Genomic DNA, 25,226 nt, shown 5'->3' on the forward strand with positions numbered 1-25,226 from the left:
TCAGCTTAACCGCACTCTCCACAGCTGCTCCCAGCTGCGCAAGAGCACAGCCATTTTCCCTTTGCCTCTCCTTCTTGCGGCTCACTGTGTCCTTGTAACTCTCAGGACCACGTGAAAACAGTCAGTTTCCTCCACTACTCAGCTGAGGACAATGTAGCTTCCTAGTGAGACGACCAAGATTGTCCAGGAAACTGGTGACAAGCTGAGGTCTAGGCTCCCAATTTCCACTCTGGGGTTCTTTTGAGGTGTCTTTCCTTGTCTATTTCTCCAATGTGGAAACTAAAATTTAAAGCGCCCACTGCATGGCCGGGATGAATCAGGCCACTAGCCTTATCTCTCACAGACCACCCACACAAGCCATCTGTCTAAGCAGACCAAAATAGCATGGTAGTCTGAGGCTCTGCACCTTCGCTCTTGCCCTGGCACTTGTTTGAACCGCCGTCCCCCAGTTCTCTGCTTAATGAAATTTAATCATCCTTTAATCCTGAGCTCAACTGGCTTCTATAGTGCCTTCCTGATTATTGCAGCAGGAAGTCATTTATCTTGCTCAGGATACAGTTTATATATATACGAGCAACTGTGACTTCGCTGTGTTCTGCCTTGCAGATTAGTGTTTTGCAGGTGAATTTTATCTTCCCAAGTAAACTGTGAGCCCAAAGAAGACAGAAGTGTTCCATGTATTTTAATGTTCCCTATAATCATGCAGATGATAGAAACTTAATATTTTCATTCAGGAAGTGAACCACGTGGGGGAATGAATGGCTTCTTCAAAATTGCACAATGCTGAAACTCGAATTTACAGCTCCAGAACTGATCTGCGCATTATTTATCCCAAGCCACACTGACAACAACGCCGCTGCCACTACAATTAGCTTCCCTGGAGGCCCAGCACAGCTGAACACAGGCTATTTTACATAGCACAGCTTAATCCAATGTGGACTTCGCTGTTAGAAAGAGTGGTTTGAACAACTGTTGGGCTTGAGCCACTGAAGTGCCTGTGTTGTTGACCACCATGACACGAGGGGCTTCTCCCAGGCGTGCTTCCTCCCTTCATGCGTTTGAGTTGACTGTCCGCATGACGGGTGTGAGATTACATATGATGGTTGTAAAGTGCCTGCAAGAGCATAATAAAAGAGTTGGCCAGTATTATAGCCTTGAAGTCTTCTAGCCATTTTTACAAGCGCTGCCTCCTCTCACTGGGCTAGATGACATGGTTACAAAAATACCGTCTGTACCCTCATGGAGCACCAACCCAGTGACTGGCCATCCGTGGCCACTGCAAATAGTTTAAGTTAAAAAGATCTCAAATTTACAGACTAATTTTTCTCACTTTTCTTTAGTTTTAGCTGAAGAGCTAAGTGGTGTGTGTGTGTGTGTGTGTGTGTGTGTGTGTGTGTGTGTGTGTGTGTGTGTGTGTGTGTTTGTGTGTGTGTGTGTGTGTGTGTGTGTATGTGTGTGTAACTGTGCTATCCTTCTGTGAAGATACTATGCACTGATACAGTATACTCTATAGTAAATCAGCCTGCAGACTAAAGTTAATAAAATGGAGACAGGTAAGCATTCTCAGTACCTCCCAGGTGGTTGCTTGTGGTGGCCGAGGAATCTGAGGTGCCCATGGAATGCCAATCACCTGCTTTCAGAGAAGGCTAGGTGTGGCTAACTGCAGAGGCTTCATTGGGCTGTGCAGAGACAGAGCCAGTTTGTTCAAACCATCAGAGAAGGCTCTGAGCGCATCCTCATTCCCCTGTGCCCACCAAGCTAATTTTAAATAAACAATAAAGATATTTTTCCAAAAATTTAACTTTGAAGCAGTACCTTATCAGCCTAAGAAGACAGATGTATTGGTCAAGCCTTGTTTATCTGCGTCTGTTTGAGAAAGAAAGAAAGAAAGAAAGAAAGTCAATTTTCTGGACAATAGCACAAACCACAATAGAACCCAGAAGTCTCAACCCAGTCTCATGTTCCATACATTAACAGCACGTTGCTATAGTAATGCATCTCATCTGCTTACTTATTAATGACAATTGTTTGCATTCCTCAAATACCTCGCTCATCCAAATTTAAGTATTAGGAGGTTAGATCAAGATCGGGATTTGGAAGATGGTGTTTCTCTAAAGAATAAAAAGGATCCAACAAACCAAACTAAGCCCCAAAGCCTCCCATCAGGTGCTGTGCTTGGGCATCACTGTCTACGATCTTAAATTGCTCATTAGAAGAGCACTCTGCTAGACAAACGAAGAAGCATCTGGTGGAAGGATGGAAGCGACCTTCAGTCCATCGGCTTGACAGAGTGGACGTGCGCTAACCGGCTCTGATTTCCTGAGCCACTCACTGCGTATACCTCATCCCTACAGTGCGCATTTTGTTTGCCTCTGAGACTTCTCGGTATGGTGTATTTATAACTCCAAAGCTGCACTTATAACTTAAGAGTAAAGTAGTAGGTCTTTATATGTTCTAAAATTACTTCTTGCGAAGTTCAAGGGCTCTCTCCTTCAGTTTCCACATTGGCTAATGCAGCAAGCCACTCCTGATGGTGCGGTAAATAAGTCGTATGTTCAAAGATTGTGACTGTGTACTTGCTCATCCGTCATGCTTCCTCCTACAGTAATCTTCCATTCCCACGTCATTTCTGAGGCATTTCCGGGCCTTTTCTAGATTTTTATGAACCCAGTGATACATTTTGTTGCTAGAAAAGCAGGCAATAAACACAACTGACATAGACTACTGTGATCCTAGTCTTCGCGTCAGTGTTAACACCAATCTCCAGGTCTCAGGATCTCACAACCTTTTGTCATCAATCTGCGTTTTTATCCAGATATCCCTGTACCACAGAATGACTCTCATTTCAAAAGCAAAACATAATACTGAACAACCCTCTCTCTGGCTCGCCCCTTTCAGAAAGCTGTGCCCACTGCCTCCTCCCCGCCTGGGTTTGCTCTACTGTATACTACACACTCTCTCATCCTGAAACAAAAACAAACCAGCAAAATAAAAGACACCGTCCCCTTCTTCCTGCAAATCAGTAAACAACAAAGTCCCCTCACACCCCTGATGCCAATGTCTCTCTAACCCAGTTCAGCTGCTTTCCTGGATCCCAGTTGTGTTCGACGGCCTGCTAACATCCTCTCGCCTCCCCCTTCATAGCATACATGTTTAAACGCAGCGAAGAGAACATATCTCCTCCTGCCCAGCTAAAGTATAGCTAAGCAATGAAAGAACAAATAAGGCTCCTTAAGCTAAATAAATTTTAGCAGCTAACAGTGTCCTCATGTGAAGAACCTAAACATACAGCTTGTGACATTTCACACATCACCAATGCCAGTTGTAAGATTTTCATTTAATAAGAATTGATTTTTCTGAAGGTAGGCCCTGTAGTATTTATTGTATATGATTACCATGGTGCCTTGTGTATGTAGATAAATACCTAGTGCTCTGTACTCTGATAACTACATGAAAATTTCCCATCCTGTAGACCATACTTTATGTAAAGGTCTCATATGTGGATTTTGATGTGTTTTTTTAAACTCTATTTTATCTGGGGTACTGAAGCCTCTACCTCCCTTTTAGCAACCCCTTAACCCTGGGTAAGAGAGAAAGAATGTTAGTGGAAAGAGGGGGTGCAGACCCCTTTTTTTCTCTTGGCTGTTTAGGGTCAATTGGGTTCTTTTGGGGGCGATATCAATCTCAGCCGACAGCAAATGCAGCAAGCAGTCTCCTCCAAGGCACTGCGTTGAAATGTTTCTGGTCACCTGTTGTCTGTCTGCAAACCTCCATATTGTCTGCCTCTGGTCTCTCCAAACTGCTACATGCCACACACCACCACCGCATGCCACACTTTCTCTCTCCAGGCTCTCCTATTTATCTTCCTCAGAGTCCTAGACCACGTCCCTCTCTGAGCTGCACAAGGTGGGCCATTACTACCCGGCGAAGACCATGCCCTGCACAAGGCAGTTATCAGCTGTGGACAAACTAAAGCCCAAACTAAACTCCTACACTTGGGATTAAAACAAAACATACTTACATAACATAACTGAGTTTACAAAGAAACCACAACTTCCATTTCAGCTGGAAGCTTGGATAACTTTATGGATACTTTAAATGAATAGAGAGAATCACATGGTGGACTTGGAAGGACTAGGACAGAGTGTATAGTTTTTAGGAGTCTTTGGGGACTATTAATGATCTAGATGATCTGTGGGCTAGTATTCTGTAAAATTCTTATAAATTTACAATGGTATAGGTTTAATTAAGTTATTGAATTCTAGAAATGACTATCTACTGCTCTTTAATGGATACTTATAAAATATAGCATTTTCATTAAGAAAACAAAACATAAGGCTGGGTGGTAGTGGCTCATGTCCCAGCACTCAGGAGTCAGATACAAACAGATCTCTGTGAGTTTGAGGCCAGTCTGGTCAACAGTGTGAGTTCCAGGACAGTGATGGCTACACAGTGAAACCTTATCTCAAATCCCCCCCCAAAAGAAAGAAAGAACTTAAACAAGCAAACTAATAGAAAAGAAAACTCATAGTAGTGAGTGTTCAATGGGGCCTTTGGTCTTAGGCTAAATTGATCAATTATATATCATTTTAATCTAGTCTGGAGCATCATCATTGGCCTAGCACTTTTAAAAGAAAATGTCTCCTGAGTTTTTTGCCTTAGGGCTCCTAGTAATAGGTCAGATGCCAATAGGGCTGTATGGAGATTAACACCTTAACATGGTCAGCCCATGTATCACACTCCAGACAGTCAGCCAATGCTTCACACTCAACCTGGTTAGCCCATGCTTCACACTCGACACGGTCAGCCCATGCTTCACACTCGATACAGTCAGCCCATGCTTTACACTCGACACGGTCAGCCCATGCTTCACACTCGACACAGTCTGGCCATGCTTCACACTTGACACGGTCAGCCCATGCTTCACACTTGACACAGTCTGGCCATGCTTCACACTCGACATGGTCAGCCAATGCTTCACACTCAATACAGTCAGCCCATGCTTCACACTCGACACAGTCTGGCCATGCTTCACACTTGACACGGTCAGCCCATGCTTCACACTTGACACAGTCTGGCCATGCTTCACACTCGACATGGTCAGCCAATGCTTCACACTCAATACAGTCAGCCCATGCTTCACACTCGACATAGTCAGCCAATGTTTCACACTCAATACAGTCAGCCCATGCTTCACACTGGACACGGTCAGCCCATGCTTCACACTCGACACAGTCAGCCCATGCTTCACACTGGACATGGTCAGCCCATGCTTCACACTCGACACAGTCAGCCCATGCTTCACACTGGACACGGTCAGCCCATGCTTCACACTTGTCTTGGTCAGCTCATGTATCACATCCAGTGAGTTAAACTCACAAGAACAGGTGTTGACACAAACATATGAGGCCTGTTGATTCTAATATTCTAAAATATGTAATTTGTCAATGACTACTCCTAATTCACATCCTAGTTTAGAAGAATAAGTCAAATATAGACTGCTTTGTTTTTCTATCCTATATGTCTGTACTAGATCCCACGATGATTCTGTGTCAACTGCTAGTTTCAGAGGCCTTTGGATTATTCACATTGCATACACGCGAAGTCTACATGTGTCAAAAGATCCTTACTGTAATGAGAAGCCTGTTGAAACAGAGGGATAAATACAAACACTGGCCTTCCCAGGTGATTCCATTTCTTAAGTAATCTGAAGAAACACAGACATGTGACCTGTGGTTTGAGAAATGCCCAAAGAAACTCCTCCAATGCGTTTGGATTCAAACTTGGCCTACAGCAAGCCACAGTTTCTGCTTCAAATATGGCTTATGGAAGGATTCATATCCATCTGCCCTTGCCTGGGTCTCCAAAACTCAGCATACTCTCCTGCCCAGCTGTGTTGTCACAGGGCAGCCCCGAAGGAGTTTGCCAAAGCCCACCACCATTGCTTACCACGCTCTTTGATACTTGTCGCCAGACTTTGGTTCAGAAGGAGAATGCACAGGTTATGGAATGTCTCCCAGGAATGCTCAGTGATTTCCCTTTGCTATTTAGAAGCAGGAAGTCTTTATTAATTTAAATAAAATGTCAACATACAGCATACTGCTTAAATTGAGAATGGCTTTCATAGGCTTATATATTTGAAGATTTGGTCTCCAGTTGGTGGACTGTTTAGGAAGGATTAGGAGGTGTGGCCTATTAGAAGATGTGTGCCACTGAGGGTCAACTATAAGGTTTCAAAGCCCATGCCAGGCTCTCTCCTCTCTGTCTCTGTCTCTCTGTCTCTCTATGTTTCTCTCTCTGTCTGTCTCTCTGTCTGTCTGTCTGTCTGCTTCAATGGACTAACCCACTAAACTGTAAGTAAGCCCCCAACTAAATGCTTTCTTTCATAAGTTGCTTTGGTCATGCTGTCTCTTCCCAGCAATGGAACAGTAACTAAGGCACAGGCCATCCTCCGCACTGGGCAAGTAGAGCTAGGGCTGAACTGGGTGGTGGGGGCAGAGAGCCAGGAAACCTCAGAGGCAGGGACCCCTGAGGCCAGGGTTTCTGACTGCTGAGCTGAGCCTTTCAACTAAAGCGTGTCTTCTAGAAAAACTCAAGGAAACAGGTTTTGCGTAGAAACAAACAGTGGGAAAGGATTGGGCCAAGTCGTGCAAAAAGCGTATTCATAAAAGGGGAATGGAGGCACTGAATAGGGTCAAGTCCCCAAACAAGAGCAGAAGTGACCTTACCATCCAGAAGGAAGTGAGAGCGCAGGGAAGTCACACACACGTGAAAGGGGGATATACGTTATAATTTTAAAAACATACAAAGGATGAGTTAGACCTTGGGAAAGAATTCAAGAACTAAAGAAAAGCTTCAGTTCGGAAATAAAACTAAAAAGGAACACAAGAGCAAATAAATACAACTAACACTTTAAATACACATGAGGTAAAAGAAAATTAAAAATTAAAAATCTATTTGAAGTAAGGGGGAAAAAACACCCAGAAATTCAAAAGAGGGCTGGGAAGATAACTTAGAGGCTGAGAGCACTTGCTGGTCTTCTCAAGGACCCGAGCTCCATTCCCAGCACCCGTGTCAGCGCTGCAGCTCTAGCGGGATCTGATCTCCTCTCCTGGCCTCCACACACCCAACCCCCCATGCAGACGCTCACACGTAAGCATGAATAATAATTAAGTTTTAAAATCTGTTTCAAAAGATGTCAATTTTTAAAATAAAAAGTAGCAACTATGGATGAAAGGAGAAAATCTAACACACAACTATGGAAGTCCCTACAGAACAAAAACCTCAGAGAGAGCACAAATGCACCCCCCCTTCCCTCCCTCTCTCCTTTCTCGCTCTTCATAGTAGGTTGCTTGTTTGTTTGTTTGTCTTGAGCCAGGGTCTCATACTCCAGCCTGGAGTTCACTATGCAGCCCAAGCCACAATGTTCCACCTCAGCCTCAAGCGCATTGAGATTATAAGTATGAACCATCACTCCTGGGATCAGAGTATTTTTTAAAAAATATTTAAGAACCTTTACTGAATCAAAAAAAAAATGTTGGGGAAGGGGTGCAGTCGTTAAAAGCACTGTCTGTTCTTCAGAGGACACAGGTTCAACTCCCAGCACCTACGTGGCAGCTCACAATTGTAGCCCCAGTCCTATGGTGTGGCGCCCTCTTCTGGCCTCCAAGGGCACCAGGCATGCACATGGTGCACAGAACATGCAGGCAAAAAAAATTTTTTTTAATTTTAAAATGAAAACATGTATGTATTTGGGGCTGGGGATGTAACTCAGTGTTAGTGTTTACGTGGCATGTACAAAGCCCGTGTCCAGTTGTTGGCATTGTAAATAGGAAACGGGAGGCCTGTGTTTACGGAGAACACTGAGTATGTGTCTAGGATACACACCGACTTGGAAGGCTGAACGGAGCCATGTTCACAGGCTGGGAACCTTTACAGGCTCGTGGAGATTGAACCTCAGGGCCAGGGAAGGAATTGTTAGCTTAGTTCCAGGTGTTTCCGATGTCTGTGATAAACAGCCCAACCAACTTCAGGGTCTTGAGAAAAGTGTGAACTGAGAGTTTTGTATGAAGAAAACCTGCCAGACAACAAAGGACAACGACTCTTATCTCGATGTGAGCTCCAGGCACGTGAGTTCCCGCGAGTCCTCGTGTGGGCCTCCTTGGAGCGGACAGCCTTCCTTTGTCAGACGTGGCTACGGGAAGGCTAGCGGGGAAGAGTTCGTAGATAACTACTTGCAGAATTACGGTTAAGTGAGGGATGAAAGGGAGCATGCTTCGTATACACTGTGTACTTTGACAACGTAGATATAGTAAAACTTACTTTTGGAAAATAAAGACAAATAGAGGCAGCAAATGACAGAGTGTGACACCTACTGTTCTGATTGATGGCAGAAATGACAGCACTAATATTCTGAGCCTTTTGTGAAAACCTAGTAGTTCTTCATTTGAATCAGAATAGCCGAACGAACTAACAAGTGTTTTTATTTATTTGTTTGTTTGTTTTCTTTTTTGAGACAGGGTTTCTCCATGGACCAGGCTGTCCTCGAACGCCTAAAGATCCAGCTGCCTCTGTTTTTGAGTGCTGGACTAACCGCATGTGCCACCACTCCTGGCTGAGTTATTTGATCTTTAAAAATGGTTATTTACATACTTTGTGTCTGAATTTAGGTTTTGACCTACCACTTCCCACATAAGAAAGCAGGGAGTGTTGGGTAAGCGGCAGATCCCAGGTCTGTGGTATGAGGTGTCGAAGGTAATCCTGAAACCAGGCCATATTAGATCGTGAGGAAGCTGTCGAGAATGCTGAGTCATCTCAAAAGAGCCAAGTGCCAACAGAAGAAGCTCTCAGAAGCCAAGCATGAGATGCACCGGACTGCAAGTGGTTTGAAAAACCTCAAAATTTGTCCAATACGTGTGTGATCGCATGCATACGTGTAAGATCAAGATAAATAAAGCAAGTTCCCTTGCAGTGGTGAAAGGAAACAAAGTTCCTTACCTGTTAGCCGGTAACTGCAGGGAAAGAGCTGGCCATTTGCTTTGCCTTTCCTGGCAGACCTGCATCACTGATTAAACAAACTCCTTCAGCAAGTAAATGAAGAAATAACTGATTAGAATAGTCTACAGCCCACAGTGAATTAATAGACCTCGTGGTTAGCATCAACACCTGCTTAACTCACAAAGAGGCAGCCAGCCGTCACAGGCTTCTTGGTGTGGCACCGTTGTGGTAATGCCATGGAGTCAAGCCTGAGTCTCATCAAGCCTTTGACCCAGCTGCCAACATGCAGGAACAGCAGAGGATGGAGGAGCATGTTAACCCACACCAGGAGCAAGTGTGCAGGCTGATTCAGACTGTAGGGGGCTGCAGCTCAAACACAGATCAACTGTTTGGGCAAGTTCAGAGGGGAAACTGTGGGCAGGCACAACAAGATTTGAACGCCCTCAAAGTTCTTTAAAATTGGCAAAAAGAAACTATCCTTTTTAGAAATGTTAATTGAACAAAATCAATAGAGGGAGGTGGTTTCCAAAGCCCTCGGGGCAGTTACGATCATCAGAAACCACAAAGAACACTTCTGACGCAGTCGGCAGAAGTTGGTTCTTGACTCAGAACAATCCATTAAACCCTGTGTTTGCTTTGTTTTTATACATTTTCATTTCATTTCATTCACAGAGAGGCTTTAAAATATACACGTCCTTTAGCCCAGCAGATCTGTGACTAAGGATGTCTTTAAAATAAACTGAGGAGCTGAAGAGCCCTGGCTGCTCTTCCAGAGGAGCAGGGTTTGATTCCCAGCACCCACATGGAGGCTCACAACCATCTCTAACTCTAGTCCTAGGACCTCTTATGTCCTCTTTTGGCCTCCGTGGGCACCAGGGGCACACATGGTGCGCACGTAAATGCAGTGAAAGCACCATACACATAAAACAATAAAACATCACAAAAATAAGATAAGCCTGTTCAAATGCACAAAGGTGAGTGTGTCCATTGCCACACTGTAAGTGCTCAGGAATTGAGAGGGCACAGAAGCAAATGTCTGTGAGATAAGGAATCATAGTACGTCCACCTTGGAAACTGAGACATGTCTGTACGGCTCCCCAGACATACTATTCCTGGCTTCAAGTATCCAAGCTGAGTGCTCTACCACTAAGTTGCATCCCCACCCCCCAAACATATTATCAAAACTAAAAGGAGCAAGTATACAACACTATTATATACTAAATGCGAGAAGGAAAAGAGAACCACTCCATGTGAAAATATTTGAAAGGCTAAAGAAGAAACTGTCAAACACCTTACCCTTTAAGGAGTAAGACTGGGAGGGGCTCAAAGGGTGAGAGTTTTCTATGCTTTTATATTCCTGTTGTTTGTTTGCTTGCTTGTTTGTTTTTTGGGGTTTCTCTGTGTAGCCTTGGCTGTCCTGGACTCACTCTGTAGACCAGGCTGGCCTTGAACTCACAGCAATCCGCCTGCCTCTGCCTCCTGGGTGCTGGGATTAAAGGCGTGCACCGCCGCCGCCACCACCCAGCTGCTTTTATATTCTTAAGGGTCTATTTGTCTGTTTTTAAAGGCCAACTGTGTTTTGTTTTGCTTTGCTTTGCTTTCCATTTTTGTTTTTGTTTTTGTTTTCCAAATCAGGGGTCCTTTACCAGCATCTCAGTGAGTGGGGGGACAGGTCACAGGAAGTGAAATGTACTAAGTGAGAAAAGATGAGCCTGCCTTTATGAGAACATGGCCGCCATCAGTCAGGGTTTCCAGAAGGAACAGAACTGACAGAATGAATACCCGAGGCCGGATGTCGCAGCTGGTCTTCAGCAGACACCAGAATCCCAAAGAAGTGGGCCACGGCCAGGGAGGGCGTGGACCTGCCAGCAAGGCACCCAGCTGCGCGGTCTTTAGTTGACTCCAGATCGTCCAGTTACATGGCGTTGTCACCTCTTTTTACTAGAAACCCTGAGCTGTTACGAGGCTGGTAACTTCAAGGCTGGGGCTGCATTTGAAAAGCTCGAGTTCTCACAGTGTCCTCCCTTCTCCAGGTGATATCCCCGCGGCTCACTTTGTAAAGGAGTGTGGCATCAAGGGCACAGCATGTGATGTACAGCTATACTAAACGTAGTCAGAGCCGTTCATTTGCCAGCTCTCTGCTGAGTGGCTAGTTTTTTTTTTATCACCTCCAAGGTGGGCACTGGGGTACCACGGAGAACAAGGCGGAGAAGGTCCTGTCCTCAGAGAGCTGACTGCCTGCCAAGTGTTTCCTCTACCGAGTATCATTTGCTTGCCTGCAAGATGATTGGATTTCTCAGTGGCATTTGGATCATATAAAGTAAAAAGGGAGTTTGCTGAAGGGTATAAGAGGTATGAACCACATCGATTTATTGAAGCGTTTTTCTCCAGGTATTTTTTTTTATTTTAAAATAGCAGCTTATTATGCCTATGTGATAAAATGAAGGTTGGTGTGGTAGCAGCCCTGCACAAGGTTCGCAATAATTCTCCTTCCTCATGTCTACACCCTTCGAATACTCTCTCTTTCGGAGTGTGAGCTGGTCCTAGTGGCTTGATTTAAATAGGTAAAACACTGAAAAGGTGATGGGGTGTCAATTCCCAAATCAGATTACAAACAGATGTGACCAAGCATTTGTAGTCACACTGTCTTGGCTTTCCCTCCCAAAGTTTGAAGAGAAGCTAGCTGCAATGTAGTAGGAGGAAGAGAGAGACTTACACGGTACAGGGCATGAAACTGGGGCAGCGGCTGGTCAGCAATCAGGAAGGAACTGGGGTGCTGGGTCCAACACGCCGTGGAGGACTGACGCCTGCATGCACTAGGACACAGATCCCAAGCCGGCTGAGTCTTGGATAGCCATGGCATTCCAGCAAATACTGGAATTACAATCTTGAGAGGGCCTCAGTGTGAAGCCGAGAAGCCAGCCAAGAGCACCTGGAGGAAGGACCGGTGGCGAACGCTGTGTTAAGCTTCAAGTTTGGCAGTGCTTAGTACCCAGCAACAGGCAGCCAATATGGCCGACTAGGCGATCATTCCCCCTTGGAAGCAGATCACACAGGACAAGGTAATGCCTTTGGGCGCCCTCTTTCTCACTTGGGCAAATGCGGCAAAGCCATGATGGAATGTAATGTGTCACTTGGCTTTGTTTCATCTTTCCAGTGACCTAAGTTTGCCAAAAGAAAGCTCAGTTGAAAAGGGACTTAAAAGAAAAAAATCTTGTAACTTTTTCCTGAGTTTTTTCCACCTTATTTGTCTTGAAAACCTTTAATTTGAAAGTAATTTCATTAAGAATCATTCTAGACATTGATGTTATTTTATACAAATACTTGTTTTTCTGTACTCATCAGTTTTTCCCTCTTGTTTGCATTCCTTTATCTTTATTTAGAATTTTCCCTCATTATTAACCTTTTGGTTGCATGATAAGCTGCTACTTGTCCGTATATTGCTTCCATCTTTAATCTCCACCCCACTTTCTGTCTGCCTGTCAGTATGAATGTATGTATGCATGCATGCACATATGTTTATGTATGTATATATGCATGTATGTATGTAGGCATGTATGCAGACATGCATGTCTGTCTGTCTCTGGCTAGAAATACATATTTTTGTTCAAATTACTTCTCTGAAAGTTTTGCATGGCATTCTTTTATTTCTTAGTGAATGAAGCAGAAAGGAATAAATTCTGTTTTAAGAAATAAATCATGTAATTATTTTTAGTGGTTTCTATTTGAAAAAGAATTTTTCTGTTAATTTTTGTACATATTTCAGATTAGTGGCTCATTGAAAACTATAGGCAATCCATATTTTGGAGGCCTTTAATTAGGGTGACACCCCCCTCAAAAAACCAGTGTGATGCAGACGCAGTGGGAAAGATGACACCCTTGCAGGAAAGATTTTGTGCACAGTTTACCTTGTTATCCAGGTTTGGCATTTCCTTATTTGGAATGAAATACAAAATGACCCAAAGACTATTTTGACTGAATCAAGAGTACAGGCTTTCTGAATCACAAAGAGGAAAAAAAACAAGACAACACAACCAACAGCACATTACATTTCCTCCTAAAATATTTAAGGAGAGAGGCAAGCAACAGCAGGAAAATGGCCTCAGAAGAACATGGTAATTATTTATGTCTTCTACAAAAAAAATTAAAAAGAGCTGATGTCAAATGAATGCCTTCTGAGATAAGGAAGCTGGCCAACCCTGTGCTAGAGTCTGAACCTCACAAAGCACCCGCCCCTTCCCAGCTGCAGTGCAGTCTTGAAACCTCTCACAGTCAAACAGCAGCAGCAGCAACAGTAGAGTAACCACACAGGAGATGTAAATGTTAATGCTTTGTTTTATATCAGCAACCTTAAAGACACACGTGGCTCCAGGGCACAAGGGGACCTAAGACATGGGCTTCTTATCATATGCTTGCCTTAAATGGCTTCTCTGACATCGGCTAGGGCTCTAGGAAGGGCTAGGTGTCCCGTAGGTGTGAGGGGAGGGGGCTGGACGCATGGCTTTGTGCATGCTTGGCAAGTGCTATACCCACAAGCTACCAGCCCTGGGATTAGGTGGCTCAGGAAACACAAGAACCGTTTGGTGAGTCGTCCCATGACATGAGCAAGTCCCAACCTACAGTCTCTTTGCGTTTACCCCCTGCTGCTTTCTAGAGGAATTCTAGCAAAGACTCAGAATCCCCAAGGTGTGTGTGTGTATATATATATATGTCCCAAAAGTTTTTCTTCAGAGTCATTCCTAAAACGAAACCACTTGCATTACCATTCTCATTTTAGGGTTGAGGCAACTGAGACAGGGGTGTAAAAACCAAAGGCCCCCCAGCTAGTTGCTACAGAGCTGGCTGTCCGTGTTGGATCACAACACCCTTCGCTTCCAGTTCCTGGTCTCGGTTCCAGTTTCAATCTGTCTTGCTAACTGAGTCATGGGCCTCATAGAGACCCGACACAGAGTCCTGGAAACATTTGGAAGGGTTTTTTTTTTTAATGCATTTTTTTAGCCAGGCATGGGGGTGCATGCCTTTGATTCCAGCACTTGGGAGGCAGAGGCAGGCAGATTTCTATGAGTTTAAGTCTAACCTGGTCTATGTAGGGAATTCCAGGCTAGCCAGAGCTACATGGTGAGAACTTGACCTAAAAAGAAAAAGGATATAATTGCACTTATTTAGAGTGTGTCGTGTGTGTATGTATGCATGGATGTGTGTGGGTACAAACACAAGTATGCACATGTGTGTGTGTTGTGTGTGTGTGTGTGTGTGTGTGTGTGTGTGTGTGTGTGTGTGTGCAGGCGCACATGTGCACCTGAGCACTTGCATGCACCTTGGCATGCATGTGGAGATTAAAGGACAAGTTTCAGGGGTCGGCTCTCTTCTCCTCCTACTGTATGGAGGTCTAACTCATACTGCTAGGCTTGGCAGCCAGGGCCTCCACCTACTGCACCTCCCTGCCAGGCAGGAAGCCTCCTTTAAGCATCGTGGATCTACTCAAGGATGACTTATGTGAGGCTGTCAAAATTGCATCATTCTGTGGCATTGTCCAGCAGGCCTTACATGGATTCAGGGATAAATCACGCTATGATTTGTTCTCCCTGCTCTCCATAGTCTCATACAGAAGAAGGCAGATTCCTGAGAGTGCCGGGAACCTAAAAGGCCACCCTTAGGTTCAAGGAGAAAATCTCAGAGACATAGTCATCCTCCACAGACGCCACCAAGGATGGCCTTTGCGGGACCCAGTTGTTCCTGTGGACTGTCTGTCTGAGGAAAGGCAGGTTAGTGAACTATTCATGTGTAGGTGAATCTTTGGTTTTTCTCAGAATCACCCAGCTGGCAAGGTCATGTCTTTGTCCCACAGTCTCCAAGAATAGCCGCTTGGTTGCATCTGAGCAAGGACGGTAGAGAAGTGCTGAGAATTACCACAGCATCAATGAGCGAATGACGGGTCTGCTTGGCCAGTGTGGGAACGCCCTTGCTTCCTGGCCATTTTGTATCTTCTAGACATGGTCTGACACATGCTCGTTCTCTCTCATCTTACACGGATCTGAGAGAACAGGACCTACCGTTGCGCTTTACTACTCAGAGAGACAAAACTGCTGTCGGCTAACGTGGTTTGACGTAACAACCCCAAGCCCCACGGTCCGGCAGAAAGGAGTTGGCTTATTATGGGAGCTGTGGGAGTCCTTCCAGCACCTTGTCATCTATCCCATTAGCAGCAGCAGACTAGCCAAGAGGCCACACTACACAGAGACCCGGGGTCACGAGTGGGAACGAATGCCTGTGGCTCCAGGTAAGACTCCTTAGTGCCGAAGTCCACTGCTGACTCACGGTGGCCAGCTCCCGGATCTGCACGGCTCAGTGGGTGACTGGGACCTACATTAAACAATGGAGCCCGTGGACACAGGCTTTCCTGGAGGCCGTGATGGAACCCAAACCGGAACCCAACACAAAACGCCAACTGGGATCCAGCAGGAGTGAAGACGGCCAGAGTGTGGGTCGTGGCAGTGCCTTGGGTATCTCCGTTCCCTGTGTAGTTGCTTCTGCCTCGTCTCCACTGATTGCTATGGCATGGCCACGGCCTTTGTCTCCCATGGCCCCTTCCTCACACGGTCCATTGCCTTCTCCACTGCAAGCTCCTTTCTCAAGGCTTTCCTACTTCCGCTCTCCACCTCCCCTCATCTCCTTCTACCTGTGTGGCGTTCTCCACGCCAGCCCACTTCCATTCCTTTCTCTAGTGTCCCTTTCTATAGCTCCCACGGCCAGGTATGGAGAGGACTTTCTGTTTAGGTCAGGTGACATTTTCAATGATGCTTAGTTTCCTTCCACAAATCTCTGACAGACACTGGGTAGCCTACTAAAGTCTCAACAGTGTTTGGACAGTGTCAGGATTAAACACTGCTTTTCTGTTTGCGGCTCCTTGAGTACATCCAAACAACTAATGGAAAAGGTTCTCTCTCTAAGCTTTAAGTAAGCTCGGGTGGCTCTGCTGTCAATAATATCGAATGCTGCTTCTTGCCAACTTTCCACTTGGTGGAAGATATTTCCTAAAGTTGCACATTGTGAGGCAGCCACAGAACCAGCCGTGGCTGGGCCAAATCCCGATTAAAATTCTTGCTGGTGACTTCTTTGCCAATGTTGTCCTGTGTTTACACCTGTTGGAAATATATCCGCCTGTCAATGTTGAAGGATGCCAGCACCTTTCAGATGCTGCAGACACACTGTCCTGCTTGTAGAAGGCCCAAGAGTCAAACCTTTTAAAACCTCAAATGTCCAAGAAAATGGAAGGGGATGAATCCTGCTGCATTTTAATGTAGAACCAGCTACATGACATAGGCAGAAATTTCTATAAAGTAAGACTGGGAATAACATTATTCATGCTTTAAACACAAGAGCCCCTCTAAATCTTTGCCTGTGTTCCAACCTCAAGATTGTTAGGGTGCAAATGTGCTGCAGATGTGTGAATGGAAACCAAGTGTCTCAGACCTCAGGTACACAGGCCAGACTTGCTGAGAAAACGGAAGTCTTCATTTGCAGAGGTTCTTACAGCAAAGATCCTGCATGTCCTAGATATGACTACTACAGATGGAAGAGGGACAGCTCCCCAGGAAGGCACGCATGTTGGGGAAAGCCTCTGTTTTAAAGGTAAAAGGAGAAGGTTGGAGGAGTAACTAGACAAAACGTCCATGGAATTGACTTCCTAATTTCAGTTGACCAGATGAGGTTTAATCGTGACTGCTTGTTATTTAGTTTCTGGTAAAGAGTTTTCCTTTTCAATTTTTTTTCTGGCAGTTATCTGTGGAGTCTACTCTTGTGAAAATGTTCTACCTCAGCACGGGCTGTTGATAACTTGACCCTGGTAAAGCGGTAGAGAGGACACTTCTGAGCAATCAGGTGACCCTGCCTTTATTCCGACACGGTTCCTTTCCAGGTTGGTGACACTGGTCATGCCTCTTTGGCACTGTGGACTTCTGTTCTCTCATTTGGTCAGTGGGCATAAAAGCCCAAACCTCTTGCCTCCTGACATCTGTTAAACCATTTTTCGGCTCTGAAGTGCTACACAGTACACGGTATTCCACCCGTCATTGCCGATTACATTGCCTCAGATGCATTATTTAGGAAAAGGACGAACTTGAATGCCATATGGAGTCCTTGTTGACACGGCAGATGTTGGCTAATTTTAGATTCTAAAAGAACAAAAGAACAGAAGTACTACCAGGCAAATCAGCCTCTCTTTAGCTTTTTCTTCGAAGTCTCCTATTATCCAAACACTTAACTAAAAATGGCACACTAAATATTATAGAAAATTACATCATTTGAAGCATTGAAATTCTGTATAGCCAAGCCCTTTTGCAGAACACATGTTTATTCCCCACAAAGCACATGGCCAATGAATTTAATGTTATGAAATTAATTACAGTTGTTAGGGTGTTTTGCAGACCTAAGTAAAAGAATTTCAGCCTTTAACTTTAAGTACCAGTCTAGAGAAACAGGATAAACTCAGAAGAGCTCAGGAAGCTACGTGATCCATCTGGGTGGCCGTAGACTCTCTAAAACCCGAGGGGACCTGAACTGACCTCAGTGAATTTCCTTGCAGAAGGCCAGGTCAGGCCAATGAGCTGTGTCTATGGCTTGCCCACGTTGGCAGCTCTGTCCTGCTAAGGTGTTCTGCCTGTATAAAGCATCCCTTTTCCAGAGCCATCCAACTCCCTGGTTGCACAAGCGTAAGCATTAGGTGGTTTTTTTTTTCTTTTTAAATATAGCTGCCATTTGTCACTCTTTTGTTTGTGTACCATGTATTCACAAAAACAATGTAGAACGAGTTAAGCATTTCATATGTTGAATTTTTTTTGAAGTGGAAACAATGAAACAAAAGATATTTCATACCACAGCCTATCCATTGGATTAGTAGTACAGTAGGTTTGAAATGATCCAATTAATGTTCTGAGCCTACAGTTTTTTTTTTTCCTCTGTGTAGCCTTGACTGTCCTGGACTTGCTTTGTAGACCAGGCTGGCCTCACACTCACAGAGATCCACCTGCCTCTGGCTCCCGAGTGCTGGGATTAAAGGCGTGCGCCACCACTGCCTGGCCTGACCCTACATTTTAAAGATAATTTTCTAGAGAATAATTTTGTCCTAAGACTGGTCATTTATAGCTTAATACTTTAAGACATTTACAGAATAGGACTCTAGTTAGAAATAAATTCACTCATTCCTTTCCCTTCCTTCCTTCCTTCCTTCCTTCCATCTAGGCTTGCTTACTTGCTTTATTCAAAATAGGGTCTCACCATATAGCTATGGTGGAACTTACTATGTAGACAAAGCTGGCCTTGAACTTGCAGAGATCTGCCTGCTTCTGCCTTCCAAGTGCTGCAATTAAAGGCATGCACCAATATGCCCAGAAAATTTTCAAACAGAAACTATACATGTTTTACTTTTGAAAAATTCACTCTAACAGAGGCAAAAACGCAGGCTTGGTGGCACATACCTGTAATCTTAACACTATGAAGGCTATAACAGAACCAACTAGGCTATATACAGAGTTCCAAGTCAGATTGAGCTATGTATTTCTTGAGACAAAACTTTGCAGACGAGTGGATGCGGAGGTGGCTCAGTAATTAAGAGCCCTTGCTGCTCTTGTAGAGGACTGCAGCTGGATGCCCAGCACCCACATGGTGGTTTGCAACCAGGCATAACTCCAGTTCCAGGGGATTTGATATCTTCTTCTGACTTCCATGAGCACCAGGCACACACATGGTACACATATACACATGCACACATGTAAGCAAAACATTCATCTATGCGGAGTTAAATGAAATACATCTAAATAATTTTAATTCTAGAAGATATTTTAACTTGTGTTTTAGACACTCCATATATTTCAAACAACGTTATCTTATGGATTGAAAAATATTAAGAGTAAATTCAAAAGGTAAACTTTTAACACTACCTAATTTAGACTAACCTTTTGGTATTAAGACTATTACGGGTCTAGAGAGATGACTTAGTGATTAAGAGCACTTGATGCTCTTGCAGAGGACCTGAGCTTGGTTCCCAGCACCAAACTCACAACTGCCTGTGACCCTAGTTCTGGGGATACAATGCCCTCTTCTAGCATCCATGGATTCCTACATTTATGTGCCCATGCATGCATGCATGCATACATAGATACATACATACATACATACATACATACATACATACATATACACATACAATCAGGAAAAGAAGAATACTATTAACCAGCCCTCACTCCGCCCAGTGCACATGCTAACTTTTCTAGTACAAATGGCCTAATAAGACAGGCTCAATTTGGTTCCATGTTGCACAGCTCTCTGCAACTGAAACAAACCTGTCACCTCCAAGTAATCTTCCCATGGGGACTTTGAATCAGCCCAGATGGCCATCAGCTTGAGCCAGGAGTGGAGGCCAACAGTCTCCTTCACTCCTGTGGGTGAACTAGAGCTGACGCCTCGAGTCAACAGGTGAAATTCCCTGCGGTTAGTGTATCTTCCCTTTGCTGTTTAGCTTTACCACTGAGCTGGGTGTAGACCCAGGGGAAGAGAAAGAGAACTCTGGTTTGGGGTCAGTCCTTGGCATGGCCCAGTGGAACCATTACTCTGACCAAGAATAGAGGATTCTGGGAATTAAGTGGGGGGGAATCATTAGTCAAACAAAGGCAACAACATGAGTTTGGTTCACCTAATTGTTTGAAAATGTTAGATTAACTAAAAACTATTTGATTGTCAAAGAGAAAAGTGCACTAGCCAAGGCAGCCTAGTCCTATGGGTAAACTTGGGGCTGAGAAGGTGCCTCAGTCAGCGAAGCGCCTGCCACAGAAACGTGAGGCTGACTTGGGTCCCCACTGCCCACCTAAAAGCTGGGCATAGTGGTACACATCTGTAATCCCAGTGCTGGGGGCAGAGACAAGCAGATCCCAGGGCCTGATGTTCAGTCAGTCTAGCCAGCCAGTGAGCTAAGAGTCCGGTGAGAGGCCCTATCTCAACAACAACAAAACAAGGGAGGGGTAGACATCTGCGCTCTCTCTCTCTCTCTCTCTCTCTCTCTCTCTCTCTCTCTCTCTCTCTCTCTCTGACACACACACACACGCACACACACACACACACACACACACACAGAGTAAAATAAGAGTAAATTTGTTGGCCCACTGTAGTATGTCATTGGCAGAGGGCTTTAAGATTAAAAACTTCACTTGGTTTCCAGTTTGCTCTCTCTGCTCCATGCTTGCAGTAAAGGATTTTAGCTCTCAGCATCTTGTGCCTGCTGCTGTTTTCCATGCTATCCCATCATGGTGGACTCTAACCCTCTGGAACTGTAATCCCAAATAAAGTCTTCTGTCTATAAACTGCCTTGTTTGTGGTGCTTTATTGCAGCAACAGAAAAGTAGCCAATACGACCAAATATGAATACTGGAGAGTATCTGATTCCAGTGAAGCTTGATCCAAGGTCAATATACCTGCACCTACCCGATCCTATTTATGCACTTTGAAATTTGCCATCTTTAGTATTGGTTCTATTTTTAAGCATGTTTAATTAGGTATCTTTGGTATGAGTTCCATTCTTAGGCTGGCTTTCCCTGCATGTGTCCAAATTACCCAATTGTAATGGGTACTCATTTTAGAATGCCTAAATTGCCCACCGTAGCAGAGGGAATAGTATATAATGTGTCTTTTAGGCCATGTGCTTCAGTCTTGCTCCAAGGAGATGGGGGCTGGGGTTGGAACATCACTGGTCTCAAGGCTGAGAATAAAGGGTCACGGTCCCCCAAATAAAACAAGGGCAGTGGTAGGGTGATGCTCTCTACAGATACTCGGAGACCAGGAAGACAAACAACTTCATCAAATGTTATTGTTCATGTAAGAAGGGATTCTGAATATAGCCTGAAGTTAGCATCCAAGCTTTGGCAGGTGGAGGAAGCCAACGGTAAGTATTGACGTGTGACATTTCATCAGGAAAAGATAGTCTTGGCTATGAGGAATGTGAAGCACTGGTAATAAAAAACCACCCAAGGCTATGTGCCCCGGGCAAGGGTGATGCTAATACTGTTGGGGTCAGGATTCGTTTTACAAGACGTCAGTTCCAAGCCTAGCATCCTTATGTGGCACTTCATTTCAAGAGACTGTAGACACTCTAAAGCTAACAAGCTCTTCACCAAGGCACACTCAGAACCTCGTTTTCACTCAGGTTCATTTTCTTTGTTGAAAGCATCATTCCAACTACTGTTTGTTACAGGAAAGGTAGCTTAAATGTTTTTAAATTTCCTTATTGGGAAAAAAAATACAAAGATATCATTTACAGGCCAAGAATGAGGAAGTACTCTTAATGGACCGTCAAAGTTAATCCTTGGAAAGCTGAGGTTCTAATTTGGTAATCGCGTCATGCCATCTTAGAACATTCTTTCAGACTTTTTTTTTTTTATTAAAGTTTATTACAGCCTAGTAGACTTCTGGGAATGTATCTGGAGACTATTCTTGCTTATATACATGCCAGGTTATTTATTGCAGAAGTGCTTGTATTAAACAGAAAAGCCTGGACACTATCCAAATGTTCATCAATGGGGAGTGGTTAAATAAACCATGGCACATCCTGTATACTATACAGCTGCTGAAAAGTATGAGGAAGCTCTGTCTGAACGGATAGAGAAATCTCCTAGTTACGATGCTAGAGGGAAAAGCAGTAGATAAGCGGATGCAACCTGCCACTTCTCATGTAGGAAGAGAAGAGAAAATACATGCAAGAAGTGTTAGTAGTTGAAGAAATATGGGAAATACACAAACTGAAGTATTTATCTCTGCACATTAGAGGGAATGAGAGCTGAGTGAGAGGGTGGCTGGGAAAGACACAAACTTTACCTTTTTGTTTCAATTCCTGGCACATGAAAATATTGGTGGATCAATCATAAATCTACACTTTTAAAAGTGTGAGATAAATCATTCAGGGGGGTATAAAGTAATTTCATAAAAGTTATAGTTTCTATTAATTAAAAGAATCCCAAATCAATGATCCAAGGTGTATTGTTGGTGGTGAGATTCGAGCCGCAGCGGCGTGCGATGTCTATGTGGCGCTGGCTCTCCCTCTCCACAGCTGCGCAGTCTGCTTGTCCCACCATCTTCAGTCTCTGGAGATTCTCTCTCTATCCCTCTTCCCTCTTTTTTAAAGTCAACCAATCAAGTGGAGATTGTGGAACATGCTGTTTCCAATGATCATGTACTGACTACTAATCACAGTGCTTAGGAGCCTGAGGAAGGATTACGAGTTCAAGGCAGCTTGGGCCACACAGTGAGAAACTGTCCCCAAGAAAACAGCCCCCTAAAATAAGGACAAAAAACCAAATAAGTCAATACAACCTTTTCCCTAAAGTGTGGCTTGCTTGCTGCATATAGGTATAAAGGCTGAGCGTCTGATGTCTATATTATCTAGAAGATGGACTCTTGGCCACGTCGATGATGCACTATGCCAGGGGTCCTTCCTAATGCTACCAGCAACCTGTGTGCAACTTGTGCTTGAACATTCCCCAGCCATGACACGCTGGCATAAGGTTAATGTGTAATTCAAATACTGATTTCTGTATCTCCTGTATCTGTTTGCAAGCCTTGTTCTGAGAATCTCCTATCTCAATGTTGTTTAAACTCTGCTCCCCAACTGTCCCCTTATATGCCAACAAAGCAGTTTACAGCCAATCGCTGAGCAGGGGAGAGACTAGGGCGGGACTTCCTGCCAGGTAGCAGAGGATGAGTGAGAAGAGGAGTAGAGGACTCAGCAAGGAGACTCAGCCACAGGCAGAGGTGCAGGAGAGATGAAGAAGATTCATCTGGAGCAAAGAAAGAACTAAAAAGCAGGTAACTTGGGGATTTTGGCAAAGTTGGGAGTCAGATCACAGAGAGTGTTAAGAACAGACTTAAAGTGCCCAAGATTGCGCTGTAAAGCCTTATAAACAAATATAAAAGTTATTTGTGTGATAGCTGGGTTAAGAAGTAAGCTAAGAGAAAGAAACACAGTTGTATAAAAACAACTGTAACAGTGACAGACTATGATGCCTTCTTTTCCACTGTCAATCTCCTTAGGACATGAAGTTTTATCATCTCAGAGCCTGCCACAGAGTTGGTACTCAATAGACAGAAATGTTCACACACCAAATTACTTATATTTGATGGCGTTCCCTTTCCATCAGTAAATCCATCTGTAAAACTGTTCAAATCATCTCTTCCATGCCATCTTTATCTCTGCCACCCTAATTTCCATCATCTGTAGCCTGGACTAAAGCAACTGGTCTGCTTCTTGACCCTTTGCCCCACTGCCCCGAGAATACACTCCATATGAACACTTACAAGTTATGTAGGAAACGAACTACTGAGTCCTGTCATGTAAGTCCTATTATATCATATTCCTGCTCAAGATGCTTCAGTGGATTATGATTACATTTACACGTAAACTCCTCACACTGACCCTCAATCCTTCATAGGACCTGGCCCCATATATTTCCCGGTAGCCCTACCAAAACTTTGGTTTTTTTCCTTGTGTTCTTCAAGTTTCTGCTCCTGCCTTGGGGTTTGTTAGTGTCTTTGTTTGGCCTGGAATGCTCTCGCACCTGTATTTTGTATGCTTTCTTCTGACTCATCACCGTTTCCTCGGGGAAGATTACCCTGACCACTCCAGTTACGTCGTGTTCTAAGCTATCTGTAGCACTTTTAACTACGCAGGTCAGGATCGTTCATGGTTTGTGTTTGCTGCCCCACTCATACCTATGATGTAAGTGTTAGGGATTTTCTTGTTCCTTTTGTATGTTCAAGTGCCTAGAACAGGGCTGGCAGATAATGGCTTTGAAAAGTTCATGAGTAACTAAAGGTTTCTTTTTTTAAAAGATTTATTTATTATATATTCAGTGTTCTCCCTGTGTGCATGCCTGCATACCAGATCTCATTTACAGATGGTTGTGAGCCACCATGTGGTTGCTGGGAATTGAACTCAGAACCTCTGGAAGAGCAAGCAGTGCTCTTAACCTCTGATTGTATAAGTCTTTTGCCTTTTACTAAAGGTTTCTAAAACAAATCACAAATACTTATTTTGTTTGTCCCGAGAACATTATGTGACTAATTATAAAACCAATAAATAATTATGAAAAGGCCAAAAACTATCATGTTTTGCTTGTGAAGAATCAGCACAGAAAACAGGTGAAGAGAGTTAACCGTGGTAAACTCATTGGGGAAATGGGCCTCTAAAAAAAGTAAAGGAGTAAATTCTGCCATAAGCCAGGCCACAGAACAAGCCGACACAGGCACCAAGTTAGGGGAAAGGGACAGAAAGATGTCCAGATGTTGGGTTTTTACTTGAGCTGCTCAAAATCCACCAGAAGACACAGCTCTCTAGCCACAGCTGCCTCAATGGCCATTCTCCATGTGAACGAGCCAAGGGTTGGAGATGTTTTACGACTTGCACTGGAGACCACAGCAGTGAGCACCAAGATTTCCCTCTGAGGTCTTCTGATGCAGCTACCCTGCGCTCTTTCACCAGCAGCATGATAAACATAGGCGAAGCATTCTGGGAAAGGGCACATGTTAGAGGGGACTGTCTCCAGGGCAGGGGTGTACAAAGGCTTCACCAAAGGAAGCTCTTTTAAATGGGGCTGTGGAAAATGAACCGTTTTCAGGTAAAGGAGGCACAATTAGGTAATGTAATGACAAACTAAGGAGGAGGAGGAGAAGAGGAAGAAGAAGAAGGCCACATACATACATACATACATATATACATACATACATACGGGAATGTCCAAAGGGGGCGATTGCCCAGAAGGGGCAATACTGTAAAAACAATATTCAGCGCTATTTTACAGGCAGTTGGGCAGCCCATGAAAACAGGAGATTGAAATAGACAGATCTGGGTTTTCGAAAGAAAATGACAGTGGCAGATTGGTGGGTGAATTGGAGCATAAAGAAAGGAGTTAGGAGCGCTGGGCATTTGTGCCCATGAGATAACTGAGTGAGGGCAGGAGAAGTGGGAAGAACCTAGTTGGAAGGTTTGCACGCCCTAGATTCACCTACTGACTCTGAATGGCGGGGGGGGGGGGGGGGGGGATATGATTTGTTGGGGCAAACTAATCTAGGAGGGAAACGGCAGCAGGAGAGGATAGTTTTGTTGTAGTTAAATTAAAGCGTTTGCCATTGGTTTGGTTTGGTTAGTGTACCTGATTGTAACTACCGGGAAGATAGCTGAAGCTGGTATG

General features: G+C 44.3%; 1 long non-coding RNA gene across 3 annotated transcripts in view; it reads right to left on the reverse strand.

Moving 5' to 3' along the window:
- Positions 1–686: 686 nt before the first annotated feature.
- Positions 687–25,226, reverse strand: part of LOC311603956 — a 29,274-nt gene continuing 4,734 nt past the window's right edge. For 2 of the 3 annotated variants that reach the window (XR_014781343.1, XR_014781344.1), the window contains 5 exons: positions 11,714–11,929; positions 7,888–8,077; positions 5,950–6,043; positions 1,816–1,866; positions 687–1,114 (listed from right to left, as the gene is read on the reverse strand). This is a non-coding gene — a long non-coding RNA (uncharacterized lncRNA). Of the gene's footprint in view, positions 1,115–1,570; positions 1,680–1,815; positions 1,867–5,949; positions 6,044–7,887; positions 8,078–11,713; positions 11,930–25,226 lie in introns of all 3 variants that reach the window. The other variant, XR_014781345.1, reaches the window with a different exon arrangement.

The sequence above is a fragment of the Acomys minous genome, assembly GCF_964271855.1.
Source record: "Acomys minous genome assembly, chromosome: 8".
Taxonomy (NCBI): domain Eukaryota; kingdom Metazoa; phylum Chordata; class Mammalia; order Rodentia; family Muridae; genus Acomys; species Acomys minous.